At 39.6% G+C, this 13,596-nt stretch overlaps 1 protein-coding gene across 10 annotated transcripts in view; it reads left to right on the top strand.

Moving 5' to 3' along the window:
* LOC117435469 (sickle tail protein homolog) overlaps nt 1-13,596 on the top strand; it is a 221,321-nt gene that overhangs the window by 104,854 nt on the left and 102,871 nt on the right. The window lies entirely within an intron of this gene.

Below are 13,596 nucleotides of genomic sequence, written 5' to 3'. Positions count from 1 at the left end.
TCTGGTATGTCAAACTTGATGTATTTGATATTAAAAAGATGTAACAATGTTCATTTGGGTAAATGATGTCTGTACCCAGGGGAAGTGTGCATGTCCCCTCATTTGTTTTTAAAATGGAGCATCAACCTGTTTGTTTTGAAGTATTAACACGATATCAGGCAGATCATTCATTATTGATGTTTCTTATAATGTAAAACATTTCTGCAGAAATGATGAAAGAGAGAAAATGTTGAATAAACTCAGCCAAACATTTTGCTTGTTTAGACACCCGTAATCCCCTTTCTAACTTCTGAAAGTGGCAATGGAAGGTGGGCCTGTATTTTCTTCAGTATAAAGATGCTGTTAATTACACAGGGATCCAGTTGTGAGGGGGCAAGACGCGCAGCTGTTTTCTCGAACACGCACCATAAAACCCTCAAGCCATTCAGAAAACAGCGCTTGAATTAGTGGTCAATGAACCAACACCAGCTTTGAGTGCTTGGTTCCACTGTTGTATTGCACAGCAACATGTTGCTGTCCTCTCTGTTGGCTATGCATTGTCCACTTCTTAGTGCTGTTTTACTCAGCAGCACTGCAGTATGCTGGGCACATTTGATGAATATTGCTGATTTATTTGTATTTCTGAGATTCAGCTCCTAACCCAATCATTGTGGATTTGTATGTGTACATTAAGATGTGGTCTCCAATATGCGCCGGGTCTGCTGGCAAATAATGTAAATAAACGCCGGGTCTCTGTCATTGAAATTGAAGCTGAGGAAGATGAGGAGGAGCTTGAGTGTAATGAACTGCTAATAAATGACACCGATGAACGTGACTCTCAGGATTAATAAATAATAATAATAGAAAACATAATTTAACATAGGCCTATATGTAATGCATATTTGTTTAATGCAGTTATTACGTTTTTAAAAGTTTTGAAAATTTTAAGCATGCTGAAAGTAGACCAGATACAAACCTCTTGGTGTATTTTGTATTAACAATGTACTAACAATGTATTAACAATGTACAAATTTGAGATTAAACAATAAATTATTTTTGATAATGATACTTATTGCTTTTATTGTTCATTTTTAAAAAAAACATTTTAGAAGTTGGTAATTTTTTTTTTTTTTTTTAATTTTAGTAGTCGCAAACTGTTTTTATCATTTTCTCCCTAATTTGGAATTGGGGAGAAAATGATTGGAATTTTTTTAGGCTCAGGTCACCGCTACCACCCCCGCACTGACGGGAGCGGCGAAGACGAACACACGCTGTCCTCTGAAGCGTGTGCCGTCAGCCGACCGCTTCTTTTACACACTGCAGGCCCACCCACATCAGAGCTACAGCATCGGAGGACAACGCAGCTCTGGTCAGCTTACAGGCAAGCCCGCAAGGCGCCCGACCAGACCACATGGGTCGCTGATGCGCGGTGAGCCGAGGAGACCCTGGCCGACCTAACCCCTCCCCTTTTGGTTAATGAGGTTAAGGTTAGAGTAGCTAATCTAAGTTGATTGATCTAAGTTTATTGTAGGCAGTGAAGCTCATGTTGAAATTCAGAGAGATGGAGAGAGCAAGGGATCCCAGCAGGCTTCCTGTTCTCCCACAGGCTGGCTTATTGCTCCTGCTGGGGTGCGCCTGCCAATGACAACATGAAATGAGCTCTTCCTGCCCTAGCCATACATTCACTCCTAAACGGGTTCAGTTGAAATGCAGTCAGCAATGAAATGTGCTTTTCCTGCCTTAGCCATACATTCACTCCTAAACAGGTTCAATTCAAATGCAATCATGCTACGTTGGGTGGTAAACAATTAAAGAAGGATACAAATTGATAAAGCACAACCCAACCATAACTTTAAACACGCAATCATAAATTCTGAGGTCACGTTTATTTTTTTATTGTTTCTTGAAAGTTTTACCTAAGAAAGCAAAACCCATTCAGATCTGCAGTTACATTGTTACTGTACCCTACATTCAAATGACTACATGTTAATCTTCAATAGATTTTCTTTCCGTCACACAAGTAATCTGCGGGTTCTGAAAGCGTACCCTTTTTTGGCACTGCTCCAGTCACGAAATCTAACAAACAGCTTTTGTGCATTCGGATTAATAATGTAGTGTAGTACTGTCAGTAACAGTTTGTGTCGAAAGGTTAAAAGGCTCTGGCTTGTAACTTCTGCTAGATACATAAGTTAACCCATTAACACTTGCTAGCTAACCTTCAACATTTAGGTCAGCTGTAAAGATGTTTTCAATTAGTAGGGGTGTTTATGCTAGCAGCCATTGCATAAAGATAGACTGGAATAAATCCACCACACTGAGCCATTGTGTCCCAAGTGTTTATTTCTTAACCCTGGAACTAGTCTATACTGGGGTTTTTTTAGTTAGACCTATACATCTTTGCATTGGTTCATTTTAATCCAGACAAAAATAACCTGGCAAACAACGGGCATAATATCCTGGCAGCAATGACCTACTAACCCAGTGTTGCACAACAACTACCTGGCTTATCACAGTCACTCATGTACACTTAAGCAAAGTTACAGCTAAATGCTCTCATCTGTTCAGAGCAGCTTTAATCTATCAGCTGTTAAGCACTAATTCAGCAGAGGAGACAAGAAGAAAACCAGCCAAAAAAGTAAACTCTGTTTGTGCTAGATTGGAAACGTTTTAGTTTCAACAAAGAATGGGCTGTCCATCACTGAACTTAACTTTCAAATAAAAGTAAAACATTTCCTTCTATTAAACAATCATATTGTAGCTGTCCCAGAGAGTAGCACGGCTGATATCAGATGTAATTGACTGCACTGGTACTCATGTTGTGGGCACAGTTTGTGAGACATATCTGTGGCTGGACTGTCAATAGAAATTTGGCCTATTCATTCATTTCAGCTCTTTCTTCTCTGGGTAGCAAATAAACAAATTAAGTCATTCTTAGCTTGAATGTGGTGCTATTTTCTATGCTTGCTTTCATGGCTTGAAAGAAACATACTTCATTAAAGCAATATTTTAATCGTACATTCTTAAAAATCAACAGCTAATTATGAAGAAGGATGTTTTAGTTTGTCTAATGTTGGCACGCTGGATATAATCACTTGATTGATAGGAGATCCATAGGGAGACAGGGCATGGAAAGGAAATTCCAAAAGACCTTTGGAGGTTGAATAGAGTCAGTGTAGTCGTGTGGCTATATTTTGTTGTATGTCAGTCATACATTTATTTGAATTTTATTTAATCTATACTGTTTCCAACAGCTTCTTCATTTAGCTGACTTGTTATGCTTGTCACCAGCTACTTTCCATGTTTCACTTTAACTTGGCGACCTAATGTGGAAATGTATCAGTCATAACAGCACTGGAATTCACAACTGTGTTTTGATGAGGAGCAAAGGATATCCTGTTTGCTGCTTGCCTTAAAGCTTGTACGCATATGTCGGACAATTTGACAGTGCAATCCTTGTACCTCCTCTCCTGTTTAGCACTGTGAGAATTTCTGTGGGAGAGAGAGAGAGGAAGAGATTAGCAGACCATACAGCTAAAATTGAAGTTTATGGTGCTGAATTCACTGGGGCTTTCCACAAAGTGAGTGGCTTCCTAAAAGGAAATGTATTTCATTGGCAGGAAACTAGTAACCCAAGCTACTGGGATTCAGGCTCAGTGAATAGGCGGATCTGTGGAGCAGCTGTTTATGTCAACAAAACATATTTAGCTCCCCATCCCCCTCTTTATTCTACTTTAAATATGTTTAAATGCAATATAAACTGATTTTCTGGCATTTTCCACAGCATACTTGATCTGATATATTGTATCCAGGAGTTCAGTTATTTTTAGATGCAGTCTTCCACTTAGGACATCTTAATTTGGCGCTGAGGAAAAAAAAAACTGTCAGTTGCTGATAAGCAAGGTTTTGTGTTCTGTGTTTGTTCTTATAAGTTATGCTGTTTAAGTTTCAAGCTGGATTTTTATTTTCAATATTTGCCACCAGTCGTGATCCTTTCTATTCTATGCTGAAGACTGTAACCATGGTTCTGTTACAAAGGAGAAGCCATACTAATGGGGGATTTCAACTTCCCTCATATAAAATGGGAAAACCTGATGGGGAGCACGACAGACAAAATTGAAATGGTGGAAATGACAAATGACTGCTTCCTAACGCAATTTGTCAAGGCACCGACTAGAGGGGAGGCATGCCTTGATTTAGTCTTTTCAAATAACGAAAACAGAATAACTAAAACAGTGGTCAGGGAGCCATTGGCAAACTCTAACCAAGATCATGCAACAGTCTCTTGACACAGGGGTTGTACCGACAGACTGGAAAATTGCAAATGTAATACCGATCCGTAAAAAGGGAGACAAAACCCAACCAGGTAACTACAGACCAATAAGCCTGACTTCTATTATATGTAAACTTATGGAAACTATAATAAGATCCAAAATGGAAAATTACCTATATGGTAACAGTATCCTGGGAGCCCTAACCCTAACACTCCAACAAATAGGCCTTCAGCCATGACTCAAACTTTGCCAGGGAATCAGCATTTCTGATGGTAGGATATAATGTTATTTCATATGTGCCTAATATTAAAAGAAAATGGTGGTTGGAACACAACCAAACACTATAAATTATTAAAAAGACACAATAAAAGGTCAAATGTAGTAATGAACCAGAATATAGGTGTTATACTGCAGTTTGTGACATAATCCAATACATATTACCTGTCCACCTTTTAAAATATTTTTAATGTATATTTTTAATGTAAAGATGTACGTCTTATACCATACTGGGTTAAAGTGAAATAGCAACATATGCCATCGCCAACAGCAGACAAAGAGCCCAGGGCTCATTACATTATATATATATATATATATATATATATATATATATATATATATATATATATATATATATATATATATATATAATTGTTGATTTTTTCAGTGTATCAGCTACTGTAAAACCAAAATAAATAGAAAACAGCTTAAATACCCTTGAGGTTCTTCCAAGCAAAAAAGTCTTTGTATTATGTTATATTTTGCTTTCCACAAAGTCTTTTGAAATTAAGATAACCTCAAACATATGGTGGTTTTATATTTGGCAAATTACAAGACTGTACCTGCAAGTTTTTCATGTCAAGGTATAACTGATAGGTTGCTCATGTAAAAAAAAAGCTAGATGCCTACATAGAAAACATACTGTTAGTCATCAATACAAGTACAGTAAACTCTGCTAACACAGCCCTAAGGAACTTCATGTTCCTATACTTTTGAGAGACCGCTCTGGTCAGCAGAAATGAAACCATGCTGGATTTTATGGTAGCTTCACTGGGACCTGGACTGAAAATCTAGGTCTCAGATAATTAAGTGTATCTTTAACAAAATGGGCTTTTAATCATCAATGCAACTGGTTTCCATTTTATTTTAAGTAGAAGCTTAAATCAGAGTAGAGTGATGCTAATGGTATTGTTCTTTGCATCAAGCAAGGTTTCATCACCATGTCTTATCTATTTGGTCAAGACCTCAAGCGTTTCCCATTGTGTAGCACATGCTAAATTGTCTGGCACCACTCCTTCAGTTGGGCAGGGTGTGAAAGCAGTTACTATCTGTCACTCAACACAATGGGCCTCAGTAATCGCCTTGTCATCACCACCATTTAGTTTGAGGTTTAAGTCTTTAAATGGGATTCTTCCAAAGAACACAAGAAAGGTGTATTACCATCTTATCTTCATGGCTGGTTTCCCTGCTCAAGTTTGTTGCACGTTATGCCACCTGCAAGGTCAAAAGTGCAGCACAAAAAAACAGAAAACGCCTGGGCAGATAGGGATTGAAGTCAGAATCAACCACCAGAGCTGGAGTGCATCAGCCACAAGTTACAGCATTACTCAGAAACTAAAAACTGCCATTAACAACCCAGATTGAAATGAAGGGCTTTCTATATTTAGCTCCTGTAATGCGATTGAACAGCTCTAGATGAATGCAATGGCACCAGTTAGTGATAGAACGACACATGTGATTGCTGGGAGCAGCAAATAAATAAAAGATAAGGATTGAAAAAAAAGTAGCTCATAAGAGTCCAAATCAATTAGAGAGAGAGATAAAAAGTTATCTCATATAGAAACACATTTCAGAGGCATACACGAAAAGCAAAATACCTTAATGGTTAGTGTCAGTGCTACTGGGTTACAGGGTTTGAGGTTCAGTACCTGGACAGATTTGAGGCTAGAATTAGGATTAGATATAGTAACACAGGGTATTGAGTGTTGTATAACTGAGTGCTGACTGTACTAACTCACCTTCAGGGTCTCCTGAGCTCTGTTTCTGTGAAATTGAATTCTGATGCCTTTTTGTAAATTCCTCTGTATGTTTGTGATGTGTTTGTCCCTTCTTCAAAATATACATATCCTTTTTTTTTCTTTTTTTTTTTTTAGCAATGGTATGCCAATACAAGTATGTACATTTTAAGAAGTGAGGTTCAGTAAAAATGCAATAGACAAGTAGGAACAATGGCTGGACCGAGCCAGAGTGCCGTTTCACCTGACTGCATTCTGATGGAACGGCAAATGGAATGCACTTTCTCAGCTGATATAACATGTGCAAGCAAGTACAACAACTTGTACAAATCAACCTGCAATGACGTTTGTTTGACAGCTCTCCAAATTAACCCACACTAACATGTGGCATCTGATAGCACTTGGCTCGTTTGTGTCATACTGCATATGAACATCTGTTTATTCTTCGAAAAAGAGAACCTTTTATTTCAGCAGTTTGTATGGCGGTAGGGTTAAACTTTTCCACCACATGAAGTGCCTCATCTGTTATAAGCAGTAAACCTTGAATCTCATTGCGTTCCACACAATACAGTGTTACTGTGCCTCACAACAAGGCATGAAAGATGAGGAGAAATTAGGCAGCATTACATTCCAGCGTTTTCCAGTAATTACCAGCAGGCCATCATTTTATGTCTTGCTAAGCAGTTAAACAAAAATAAATAAGGATTGTGCCACTTTTGTTACCAGTTTTTACATGTGAACAGTCTAGACAAGCTTCTGTATACCGGTATACCGTGGCAGATCCCCAGTGGATAGTAAATATGCATTACATGCTATCCCACTTACAGGCTCCAAGGTTTTTATGGTATAATTAGAAAGTCACTAGCTAGAATTAGTCATCTGTACCAGAATGCCATTGTTTTTGGAGTGTTCTAATAATTCTTTTTCAGGTTCATTCCTTTGCCAAGCAGTACTAGTCTGTACTATTTATGATTCCCCTAAGATATAATCAGGGCTTTAATAGATTAAATTATAAATATGAGTAACAAAATGACATATTGAGTTACTTCCAGCTCTGCAGACCTTGTGAGACCACATTAATGACAACTGCAGTTCAAAGTGTAGTGCATTTGTAGAGACCAGAGAAGTTAGACAGAATGTTCTCCTTTTTATTAAAACAGCGGTCAAGTTCGTCCATTAGTTTTATTAATTGATTACAATAGTTATTTCATTAAATAGTTCATTAAACAGGATTTACAAATTAATTCAAAGCATTTTAATTACTGCCACAGCTGTGTCCCCTTCTCACTGCGCACCTGCACATACAGGTCATATTATGTTTCATGTTACATTAGAAGCTTAGGCTGAAATTCGGGGGAGGGATTATTGAATAATTGCTCTCTCATTAGGATCTCTGAATAATTGTTCTCTCATCAGATCGCTTCCTCGTATGTTATATAAATCTCTGGAAAACTCACCTGGGCGTTGCCATCACAATCCCAGTTCTAACCCTACAACTGCGCTACCGATAAAAAAAAAAATAGATCCCACTTGTCGTTTTTGTGTCTGCAGTCCGTGCTTACCCTTGCATCGCCAGGGTTTTGCTTACATTGTTATTTTTCTGTGCTTTGGTTGTGAGAAACTTTGTAGGAGCGGTTCGCCCTGGTTTGTCTACATGCGTTTTGTTTGGGGGCTCACCATGACTCTCTCGGCTTTACAGTGCCGCATATGTTCCGCCATGCTCTGTGTTTTGTTGTGCTTTAACTTGTTTGTACAGTCCCAAGCCTGTTGCATCAACCCCACTGACCCATTCAGGCTCCAGAATTGGTAGCAACACATTCATTCTTACTGAGGTGTTTCATTACCTCTACGCTTACGACTGAGTTTGCTCTGTCTACATTAATTATGGCAGCATGGATACACGTTCTGGCTTGCAATACTTCCCTATGCAATTTTGGTAATAAATTATATTACAAAATTTGAAATTGTAGGAAAGTCTGTTTCTTCTGCTGTCTGTCATATGCTTTGCCCTCCACCAATGGCACCCGTAGTGATACGCGCATTGAATCATGGGATAGCACATTTAAACCATGAGACTGATTGTTCTATCCTTCCTTTTTTCATCGTAAGTTGAGCCATTGTCAGTTTCTGCCGTTAGGGGACTCCTTCTTCCCGAGAGTGAAATTCTCCAGTCACGAACAGGTTCTTGCAGTTTTGGTGAACATAGTCGATTTAAACGTGAAATCTATATATTTGGTTTGGTTAGTTTTTCTATTTTGGAGGAATTTGTTTTTCTGCTACACCTTGTTGCTTTGTGCTCGCCATTTATAACAGAAGTAATACCCCCAGCAGGGTCATTAACTGAGTTTGATCAGTAATACCCTCTGTAGCAGTCATTACCTGAGCTTCACTACATAAACATTAACCAGTACCTTATCAGATATCAGTCTGATATCTATTCGGTCAAACAGAATATTGCTAGTATGCCTGGAGTGGGGGCCATCTCTCCATCTCTCACTTAAGTGGAGTTGGCGGTTCCGCTCGGTGTTCGGCTTTTGGGGGGGAAGGGCTTTCTCATGGTCCACCCTGCTGACCTGGCATTGCCAGATCAGTTCCTCTTTCAGAGGGCGGTGGCTTCTTCTCCTTGTAACAGGCTGTGGACCAGCGACCACTCTCACCATAACCATACAAGCAGTCATGATCCCGACATTGAATCACCATATGTTAAGTGAAACATACATACACACATGAATGTTGCTCATAAGACTAATTGTGTGCCAGCTCAATGACCTCGGTACTACAGCATTTCAGTGGAAAAAGTAGTCCAACTAGATTCTGCATCACAGACTGACACCTGTTGGGGCCCTCACAGAGCAGCTCAGGGACCATTTTAGCAATAGACTCTTAAAGCTCTGCCCACGACTCCAGTCATGCTGTGTGCCATTACTGCTCAATGGTAGACATTCGCTGCTGAGGAATGCAGTTAACTTTGAAAGCCCCCAGTGGGCATTGTACATGGGGTAGATGCTGTGAAACCTTTCCTTGGCAACTCAGCTTTGAATCTTTTGCAGACTGTTTTTTTTTCTTTGTTTTTTCTTTTTCTTTTTGCCAATAACCAATGGAAGGAAATTCAGCCCAAACATCTGAGGAGAGCTTGATGTGTTCAGACAGCCGACCTTTTTGAAGGTAAGCGACGTACTCTCCAGAGTATTGAGCTGCTGTAAGCGTGGGCCTTGACTGCTTTTTTTTCTTTACTATTTAATAGACTGTCGGGGAACGTAGTGGGAAAGCAGGCAGTGGTGCGTTTGTGTGTTAAAAATGGGACTGAAAATGAGCCATCATTCCAGGGAAAGTTTTTTTTTTTTGTAGTACTCAATACCAACTGCAGACCAGGGTATGGTATATAGATTTCATGTAAATTTAACGCCTGCTGCAATGTGATACCTAACAGACTGGCCTCAAAGGAGGAAAAAGTAAAATCTTTCTGTAGGCTTGCCGTGTCTAACGTTATACTTTAGACTGTATCTTGGTTCTTTCTTCTTGGTTTACAAAGGAGTTTGGGATGGGAGATTTTCTAGGAGGGAGAGAAGACAAGTAGCCAGCTTTGTTTTAGCCAGGGTAACAAGGTGGGATGGGGGAGAAGGGGCAGAAGGGGGGGGGGGGTGCTAGTAAAGGTCCACTCAACACACTTATCCAGAAATCTGGCTGACGCTTATGCCTCTCACCATTGTAAGGAATAGAATATTGTCTTGGTTGTACCCACTGCACAGCAAGGAGGCTATTTCCAATGATGATTGTTTGGCATTAGCAGTTGCCTCGGGAGATAAACTATCAGTCAGTTTCATTTAATCCTGGCTACAGACCTTTACTGTTTCAAACAAGAGCAGTTGTTATGATACAGTCCCATTCGGCTTTAATTCCCTTTTAATTAAAGTTGAAATGAATAGGTTCATCAACATGGTTTTGGACTACCTAAGTAAAAGGAATATCATTACTGTGTGGGAGTAATTTAAGTCATAGTGCCCTCAGCTCTGTGTAGTCAGCAGCAGTCATGCCTATTAACTTCAATAAGGTCATAGGTTAAGATATTGCCTGTGGACCAATCACTTTTGAATGGTGGTAGAGAAGTTGGGGATGGCGGGGGGGGGGGGGTATTTTATTTATTTATGTATTTGTTTATTTATTTATTTTACTTAACAAAGTTAACATATAATGGTGTAGCCTATAATTGCAAATATCAACATCATAATAGTTTAAATATTGTTATTTAGTTTTTTTTTTGTATCAGATTGAATCAGATTATGCTAATACTGTATAATGTTATTTTTGCCATTGTCTGTTCTATAACTTATTTAGAAAGGTAGCTAAACATTATCTTTGTGTTGTCTTTCATTTTAGACATTCTACATATAGCTCAATATTTAATTCAGCCCATGTACATGCAAAAATGTAGTATGAGCTAACGAGGCAGGCTCATCCAGGAATACTGAAGTACTGAAACAAACCTGTTTTGTCAAGCCACTTGCCTGACTCTCTCAAAATGTATTATTGCTGATTTCTGGCTTAAAGTGTATAGCATGGCCCCTGGCACATTGCTTGGCTTGTAAAATTATATCTAAGCACCCCCATTCCACTGTGATGTATGGTATATATGTACGCTAGCCTCCCTCCCTCCAAGTAGGGATTATACTGGGACAAAAACTTCAATGGAAGGGTTTATAGTTTTAAAAGCACTAGTTAATTGCTGTCAAATTTCATATGAAATACTTTTTTATGTTTTAGTTACAAACTTTACCTTACACCAATGGTGCTTGTGGCAGGGCTAGGGCAATGCAATAAGGAGGGGGCTTCTGAGTTGTTTATTGTACATACGAGTGTTGTGATTGTGTAAATAAGAACGGGATTAGTTTTAATGGGGAACCTGACGCTCTGTGTGTAGCAGCCTGGCTGCTGTGTTAATAGCTGCTGGACCGAGCAGCGTGTGTGTTTGTTGACCAGCTGCGAGCTTCTAATCAGCAGGTGGGCGTGGTGCAGCGGAGCGCCAGGAACGAAAGGGTCCCGATTACACAGATCAAGGCTGCGGTAAGCCATAGAGGTCAGAGCACTACTGCTGCCGAAGTATCGGTCCGTCTGTGCTGCTGAATGACTGGGTTCAGGAAACGAAGCGACCACCTCTAAAGGCGATTGTGTGCATATTCTGAAGTCGGGAGGTGAAGGATGCTGCAATGCGCCAACGACCGTGTGTATATGAGGTTGGAGTTGGGTGAACTGCCCGTGGGACAGGGAGTTAGTTTCGGGATAGTAGATCCCACCCAGTATAGCAGACAGGTGTGGAAGCGGGACCTCCATTTGTTAGCGGAGTAGCGTGAGCCATCGTCACAGCACCTTTTATTTGACAGTTTATTTTATACAGTGTCTGTTTTGCCTTTTGTACACCAGGACATATGTCCCCCGTGAGCTACCATTGCTGGTAGCGTCACGTGGGGTTTGTCTGTACTACGTAAAATAAACCTGCACACCTGTGAGGCTTGTCAATCACAACCTTCTAGTCTGCGTCTCCCGTCAATCAAGCAACGAACACACATCCACGTCATCCAGATCATTCAATCAATCATCAAAATCACGTCTCCCATCATCACATGTAGCAAGACCTCTGTCACAGGGCTGTGAATGCATATAGAAAACAAGATGTGGTTCATTCTACTAAAGTAAGAATACAGATAAGCTACAATATACAGCAGCATAAAGGAATATCCCCTAGAAAGTGTTCTGAGGGCATCAGATGATTCGAGGGCATTTGCCATTTACTCCCACCTTTCACTTCCAGAGCTCGGCAACTCTACGAAATCAAGGCACCCTGTCCCTAACCCAACCCCAACCCTAACCTTATGCAACCCCTGCTCTAAAACTTAACCTCAAACCCAATAACTAACCCTAAACCTAACCATTAAGAATCATCTGATGCCCTCAGGACACTTTCTAGGGGATATTCCTGTGTGCTGCACAATATACACGTGTGGTCGGTCTTGAATTGTTGAACACAGCAGCAGACAAACAATGTTTTCAAGGAAGGACATTCCAGATTAATGGTCCATACCGTATTACAAAAGATCTGCACCACCCACATACTTCAATAAAACAAAGCAAAACAAATAAAAAATAAAAACAGGTATCTGCAAATCTCAAGGTGCAGCCTGGAGCTTACCAGGTCATTGAGATATGCAGATTCAAATTCAAATGTGTATCTTTGAAGTAGAAGGATCAAGTAAGATGGCACATGGAAACAGCAGAGTTGGGATAAAATGTGTTTAGTTTGCTGATTTTATTACACAAGTTACCAATATTAGAAACTCTTAACTGCATTGTTGACATTGAAGTACCTGTAGTGAACAAGCTGTAACAGATACAGATTTTTTAAAAAAAAACTGCATGTAGGCCAGGAACAGATTTTGTTGTAACATGCTAAGCGAATATGTGTATGTATATATATATATATATATATATATATACACACACACATATATACAGCTTTGTGAATGCATTTTTTCTCGTTATAATGCCTGTGTAGATAGTAAAATTGTGTGGAAAATGCATAACTTTTCCAATATTACAAACATAAAAACATAAAAAAGATATGAACGAGAGGTTATGGGGCCCATAGAACTTCCCAGAACAGCAACCAGACGGCTCTTGAATAAGCTGCAAAGAACGTATTATACACCCAACACTCTGTGTAAAGAACTGCCTTCTGCACTCTGTCCTGCATTTGTCTCCACACAACCTCAACGTGTGTCCAATGTACATGGTCTCACCAGGGCATTGCACAACCTCATCATAGCCTCCCTTTACCTGCAAAGATAGGTCTAGTTAAGAAATTGAAATGATGTAGAGCAGGTCAGTGTCAGCTTCTTTTGGTCGCTCCCAGCAGCAAACTAGGAAAGGAAATCCCAACCAGTATTTCATTGTGTTTGACAACAAAATGAACACTAAAGCCTGTCATTGTGGACTCTTATAATGAGAAAACTATTGACCTTCTGACTCATGAAATAGTTGGCACACGATAATCCTTGAAAGTGTTATTTTATTATGCCCTCTCCCTCAGTTGCATTGTTATCTTTAGATCACTCTGCCCAGATTCTGTTTACTTTGGTAATTATACACAGACCTTGGTGATGGATAAACAACAATACATCTTAAAACATTGTGTCCCCTGTTAGTCTGTTGCAGTCGTGTTCCATAATTATGTACCACTGTTCCTTCTGTGGTTTCTATACTCCCACCATTCAGCTTAATGATCGCTGATACTAAAGAATGGACTGATCTTGAAAACATGATGTTTCTTTGTAAATAATCCA

Source organism: Acipenser ruthenus, chromosome 3, assembly GCF_902713425.1.
Source record: "Acipenser ruthenus chromosome 3, fAciRut3.2 maternal haplotype, whole genome shotgun sequence".
NCBI classification, from domain to species: Eukaryota; Metazoa; Chordata; class Actinopteri; order Acipenseriformes; family Acipenseridae; genus Acipenser; species Acipenser ruthenus.
Note: the sequence above shows the minus strand (reverse complement) of the source record. Positions and strands in the feature narration are given on the sequence as shown.